This window comes from Vicugna pacos, chromosome 11, assembly GCF_048564905.1.
Source record: "Vicugna pacos chromosome 11, VicPac4, whole genome shotgun sequence".
NCBI lineage: Eukaryota > Metazoa > Chordata > Mammalia > Artiodactyla > Camelidae > Vicugna > Vicugna pacos.
This window is the reverse complement of record NC_132997.1, coordinates 41,911,029-41,918,377: the sequence shown is the minus strand read 5'-3', so window position 1 is coordinate 41,918,377 and position 7,349 is coordinate 41,911,029. Positions and strand designations below refer to the sequence as shown.

Below are 7,349 nucleotides of genomic sequence, written 5' to 3'. Positions count from 1 at the left end.
TCTTTTTAATTTTCCTATATCAAATAATCACTTTTAAATTTTTTCTTTCTTTAGTTTTTTGCAAAAAAAATAGGTACCCAGTAATTTCCACAAATAGTGATCTAAACAAAGAAATTGAAACAGATCTGAAAAGAAAGGTTGTTCACTATCACTGAGCTCCTGGGACCTATGGAATGTTTGAGTCACAGGAAACATTGCCACAGAGGCCAGTGAACAAATTCAGGGTGTGTTGGATTCAACAGAACCTAGAGTACTTACAGTCAACAGAAAAACTAATTACCAGCAGGAAGCTGGGTAGATGTCTAATACCACAGCTGGCTGTCAAGATCAGATCCAGCAGGTTGTCAGTTATGATCCCTTTCCCCAACAACGTTTAACAGGAAATGCTAAGAATGACAATAACTTTCAAGTGGAAAGAACATTTGAACAGACTACATATTTCGTCCATAGATGCACATTTATACACTATTGATAAGCCTTATATTAAGAAATACACCAAAATTGCTCTGATTGTTAAGGACATCATCTGAAAGGTCTTTCAAGTTGCTGAGAAAATAAGTGAAATTGAGAAACTGGGTGCTATGATTACAGAGTACAGAAGACTAGTCAAAACTGAAGCTCTTTAATCCATGAGAACAAGTATGTATTGAGGACTGCATAAGGCTGATTGAAAAGGGTTTTTCTGCAGAGGGAGAAGACGATCAAAACAACATGTCTACAAACTTTTAGAGTTTTGTAAGCAAGGCGTAAAAGTCTTTTTATAAAGTTGGCCAACTAACATTTAATTAATTTAAAAAAAAAGAATGAGGGAGGAAGAAAAAAGGGTAACTTGCAGGAAAAAAAAATCAATACAGCAGTATAAAAGTAGAAAATAAAAGTATGTCACAACTTTACTTCTCCATTTTAAGAGCAATTTTGTAATGACTAGATATTTATATGTTTAATTTATACAGTATTATATAGTATACATTTATATCTTTTTATATTATAACTAATATGGTAATTTCTTTTTTTTTCATCTACTCAGAAACAGGTTCACATCATACAAATTGTTCTTTAATATTATTTTCCATTTAAAAATATATCACAAACTTCAGCTGGTGGTAAGATAGGATATATATGCTTTTCCCTATTTCTCTCACTAAATACAACTAAAACCCTTAGACATCATACACAAAACAACACAAAAAGACTCTAAAAGATGGAAGCAAGAATGCAGACTAGCTGAGAACCTCAGGACCAAAAAACAACAGGATGGTTTTCTCTGGTTTGCTTCTGGGTTTTTTGTTTTTTGGATTTGTTTGTTTGTTTGTTTGAAGCATGGGGGGGTTGTTTGCTTGTTTGTTTGTTGCTTTTGTCTCAAAAAGCCTATACCTGGAGCTAAAGAATCCAGGCAACCCGGGGACCCCAACAACAGTCTATTCTCTAAGCTGAAGGACCAGGAAAGGAAGCACACAGTAAGGCAGAAACCTTTTAACGAACAGCTGCTCAACTCCAGCTACCAAACACTGCAGGGAAAAAAAAAAAAAACTATAGCCCCTCTCTTGCCCTTGCAGCAAAGACTGAGTGGAAAGTCTAGATTGTCTACACTTGCAAGATTGCAATGAAGCATCTCAGTATCACCTCTACACATGTTAATTTGACAACTTAAAAAAATTGACCAATTCCCTTAAAAAAACACAAGCTACCGCAAGACCCCTAATATGAATAGATCTTTTTAAAAACCCTATGGCAATTTAAAAAATTGAATTTATAATTTAAAATATTAAATAAGTAAATAAGTAAATAAGTAAATAAATAAATAAATAAGAGAGAGCTCTCCGGGATCAAATGGTTTTGTTGGAGATTTCTACAAAATGTTTAAAGAATTAATATCAGTTCTAAACAATCTCTTCTAGAAAACAGAAAGGAAAGAACACTTCTTAATTTATTTTATGAAGTTAGTATTACATTAATATCAAAACCAGACAAGGACAATACAAAAAAAGGAGAAAGATGCATAATTCTCATGAATATAGATGCAAAAGTCCTTAACAAAATATTAGAACATAGAATTATAATTGAGCCATCTCTTAGTCGGCATCATGGCCACCTTCAAACCCCTTGTGAAACCCAAGATTATCAAGAAGAGGACCAAGAAGTTCATCTGGCACCAATCAGACCGATACGTCAAAATTAAGCGGAACTGGCAGAAACCAAGGGCCATTAACAACAGGGTGCACAGGAGTTCAAGGGCCAGATCTTGATGCCCAACATCGGTTATGGGAGCAACAAGAAAACAAAGCACATGCTGCCCAGAGGCTTCCTCAAGTTTCTGGTCCACAACGTCAAGGAGCTCGAAGTGCTGCTGATGTGCAACAAATCTTACTGTGCTGAGATTGCTCACAATGTCTCCTCCAAGAACCACAAAGCCATTGTGGAAAGAGCAGCCCAGCTGGCCATCAGAGTCACCAGTCCCAACGCCAGACTGCACAGCAAAGAAAATGAATAGACAGCTCGTGTGCACATTGTATTTGCCTTAATAAAACCATGAAACTCAACATTTTTAAAAAATTATAATCAATGCAGAAAAAACATTTGACAAAATTTAATACCCATTCATGACAAATATCTCTCAGAAAAATAGAACTATAGGGTAATTTTCTCAACTTCATAAAGGGCATCTACAAAGAAGTTTCAGCTAACATTTTATCTAATGGTGAGAGACTGAATGCTTCCCCTTAAAGCAAGGATACTCTCACAACTCATTCAATTTATTGCTTGACTTTCTAGCCAGTGCAATAGGACAAGGAAAAGAAAAAAAAAAAGGCATATGAGTTGGAAAAGAACAAATAAAACTGTTCCTATTAGCAGATGACATGATTGTCTACACAGAAAATCCCAAGGAATCTACAAAAAAACTCCTAAAAATAGTAAGTTAAAACTCCTAAAAGTAACGTGAGTTCACTAAGATCACAGGATAAACATACAAAATCAACTGCATTTCTATATACGGTAATAAGCATGTGGACATTGAAATTAAAAATATAATACTATTTATAATCTCTAAAAAGTATGAAATACCTCAGTGTAGATATATCAAGTCATCTTCAGGACTTGTGTGCTGAAAACCACAACATACTGATGGAAGAATTCACCAAATGTCGAAATAAAGAGAGTCATGCTGTGTTCATGGATTGGAAGACTCCACATAGTAACAATGTCAATTTTTCCTCATCTTGATATACTGATTTGATGCAATCCTTATCAAGTTCCCAGCAAGATTTTTTTTCTCAGATATACACCAAATTATTCTAAAACTTATATAGAAAGCCTGAGGCCTTAGAATAACTAAAACAATTCTGAAAAGAATAACAAAGTGAAAGGAGTCAGTCTACCCAATTTCAAGACTTATTCTATAGCTGCGGTAGTAAAGAACACAGAAATACACCCACACAATTATGCCTAACTTTTTTTGAAAAAAAAGTAGAGAAGTAATTCAGTGAAAGAAAGATAGACTTCTCAACAAATGGTGCTGGATCCAGCAGACAAGCATAAGCCAAAAAACAAACCTCAATTTAAATCTCACAGCTTATAAAAAATTAACTCAAAATGGATCATTAACTTTTATGAAAATGTAAAACTATAAAACTTTTAGGAATAAAAAGGAGAAAATCTCTAGGATAAAAGGCTATACAAGTATTTTTTCTACTTGCAACCAAAAGCATGATCCATAAAAGTATAAAACTTCACTTCATAATAATAATTAACACTTTTGATCTATGAAAGGCCCTATTATGTCAATGAAAACATAAGCTAAAGAATGAGGGGAAATATTTGCAAGCTACATAACCAACAAAGGACTTGCATCTAGAGTATTTTAAAACTCAAAAGTAAACACTAAGAAATAAAATAAAATAAAAATAATTCAAATAGAGCAAAGGCAAAAGACATCAAGAGACATTTAACTGAAAAAGGTAAATAAAAAATTAAGCACAGGAAAAGATGTTCAACAGAGTTTGCCATGAAGGAAATGCAAATGAAAACCAAATTGAGCTATCACTACAAACCTCCCAGAATGGCAAAACAAAAAGTAGTGACAATACCAAATGCTGGCAAGGATGTGGAGAAATTAGGTCAACACCCATTCATTGCTCTTTGGAATAGACAATGGTACAGCCACTCTTGAAAACAGTTTGGCAGATTCTTATCAAACTGATCATGCAACTAACATGCACCCCAGCAAGTGCACTACTAGGCATTTATCTGAGAAAAAATGAACATTTGTGTTCATACAAAAAGCTGTATGTCAACGTTTATAGAGGCTTTATTTGTAGCAGCCCAAGACTGGAAATACCCCAGACGTCCTTCAACAGATGAATGGTTAAACAAACTGTAGTATAAAAAGGAATAAACTAGTGAAACACGCAATAATCTGGAGGATTTGTCAGACAATCACGCTGAGTGAAAAAAAATTCCAAATGGTTACATACTTTGTGATGACATATATATATAAATAAATTGAATATATATATATATATATATATATATATATATATATATATACACACATACACACACCTAGAAATCACAAAATTATAGCAATGGAGAAGTTTAGTTATTGCCATGGATTAAAAAATGGTAGGGGTGAGAGGGAAGCAGGTGTGGCCATAAAAGGACAACATGAGGGTTTCTTATGATGATGGAAATGTTCTGAATATTGACTTTATCAATTTCAATATCCTGGTTGTGATATTGGACTATAGTTTTTCAAGATGTTATCATTGATGGAAACTAGGTATAGTGTACAAGGATCTGTCTTATTATAACCGTATATGAATCTAAGATTGTCTTAAATTAAAAAGCCTAGTTTAAAACCTCAATTGGCAGAAAGTCATAATCAAAGGTGAGCTGTCATACTAAGTTTTCCATATGTTTTTGGGACCCAGAAATGGGAACTGGGCATGGAGTTACCTCTCATATAAACTCTCTCTTCTCTTGCAAAGAGGTGTTCAAAATTGGGCCATATAAGAATTGCAATATGAAGTCAAGGTAAAGGACTTTTTTGAAAGTCAATTGATTAAAAATTATTTCTTTAAAAAAAAAGAATTGCAATAGTTATGTTGTATTTTCAGTTTTTCTAATGTCTTTTTTTTCCTTTTGTGTTTTGTATATATATATATATATATATATATATATATATATATATATATACACACATATATGCGTAATATTAACATTTTTCTTTCCATTTCCTCTACTAGCCCAGGACTCCAATACTGATTGGAGGAACATAGGCTCTCTCTTGGTTTACAGAGTCCAGTATTTTCTTTTGGCTGGCTCCACAAATCCCTATACTTCTCTTTTCTCTGTATTTCACTATCTCTAGTGATCCCTGAGCCTTCAGGAATCCAAGTAGAAGTGTTAGGGTCTTTTCCAAGAAGTGTTCCCACAAAGCTTGCAATTCTCATTTTTTTTAATTCTCTGGGTCTTGATTAACCCCTACTACTATAATGAAAACATTGGGGGAAAAAAAAGAAAGTGTTTTCTATGTATTATTTTCTTGGTGTAACAGGGCTTAACTGTTATGGATTTGGAATGAATATTATTACCCAAACTCATCTTTCTTCTCTTTAGGGATCTTGGACACGCTACCTACAGGCAATAATAGCCAATGAGAAACAAAGTACTAATTTATTCAGCATTGAAAAAGCACTTCACATTTTAATACAATGCTCTCTTATGAAAGTTATTTGGTAAAATATGGTATAAGCCAAAGACTTCAGCCATGGCTCTTTTTTCCCCCCAAAGTAAGTCTTTAGGAAGAACCTGACCTTACAAATCCATCTACCAGAGATGAATAAGCCATAACCAGAAGCCAGGATGGTGGGGCTCACCTTGTAGAGGCAATGAAATGGGCTGGATATAAATACTTAGCAAATTTCATTTAAAGAGGTCATTGACTTGTTCTCTTAGTTGTTTAATGTTTTCAGGGCTAGGCAGTTTTCCTCCTTATTATCTAAGACAATTAAACAAACAAACCAGGACTATTAATATATTTTCCCCAAGAAAGTTGGAGACCTGTTAGTACTTTACTTAATATATCATTTAGTTTACTTTTAGCATTTTAGGAATTTTCAGAAGGAATCTATTATGAATGAGAGGAAAATTTCCAAATTATAATTCTATGTAAAAATACTTCATAGAACTTTTAGGGGACGTTGTCAGCATCATGCTAGACAAAGATGTCCACTTTCACCACTGCTCTCCAACATTGTACTGGAAAGGAATAAGATGTGTCAGATTTAGTAGGGGATAGCTTCCTATACTTTAACTTTTATTCTACTTAATTTTGCTCCCAGTTCCCTTTCCTGGAAGAATTATATTATCAGGTTCTTTTATCTGTCCAGATATATTTCATATATACATATTCAGGAAAGATGATTACTTAGCGTGAACTTTTTATTTGAGCAACAATTCAGTGGTAGGTGGCACTTGGATTTATTCCAAGGAGTCTATTTCAAGTCATACCAGGTCTCAGCTGGGAGATGTGATTTATCTGATTAACAATGTCTGCTATGATTAGATAGCCAGTGTGTGGAAACCTGCAGCATATTTTTTTTATTCCTGAATTTTCATTCTTCAGGTGTCAGGGGGAACTAAACAAAAAAGACAGCACCAGGAGACCAGTCCACATCATAAAATAATTAAGATAAACTGAAAAGCATACTATTAACTATGATAAAGTCAACTGAAGCTCCCTCCTGGAACAACTTCAATTCCTCCTTCCATGACAGAACCTAAAGATGGGAAATGATTGTCAGTGGAAATTGACACACATCTATGGAAAGAGACAGACGAATGAGGAGGGAGTAAGGAGGATCTCCCAGTACTTGTAGTTAATATCAGACATGGCAGTCCTCCTCCCAGTTTCCAGGGATGTCTGCCTTTGTGAAGCTGCTCTCCCAATACCTATCAAAGCCCCTTTTATCTCCCTGGACCAGTGAGAAGGGCAGTTTAACTCTTGTCCACAAAAGTCTGAATTGAATTAGGGCCAGAAATCAATTACATTTACTTCAAGGCCCCATGTCCCCTGGAATTTCGAGGAACCCCAAACAGCCAAAACAATCTGGAAAAAGAGGAACAAAGGTGAAGGTCTCACACTTTCTGATTTCAAAACTTACCACAAAGCTTCAATAATCAAACAGGATTGGAAATGACATAAAGACAGACATATAGACCTAGGAAATAAAATAGAGATCCCAGAAATAAACCCTGATACATACAGGGGCAACGTCTTTCAATGGGGAACAGATAGCCTTGACAATAAATAGTGCTGGGGAAAACTGGGTACCATATGAAAAAGAATG

The 7,349-nt window shown here is 34.5% G+C and overlaps 1 pseudogene; it reads left to right on the top strand.

Annotated features, from left to right (window-relative positions):
• The first annotated feature begins 2,084 nt into the window (after positions 1-2,084).
• LOC102527090 (large ribosomal subunit protein eL32-like) lies at positions 2,085-2,491 on the top strand (annotated as a pseudogene).
• The last annotated feature ends 4,858 nt before the right edge of the window (positions 2,492-7,349 follow it).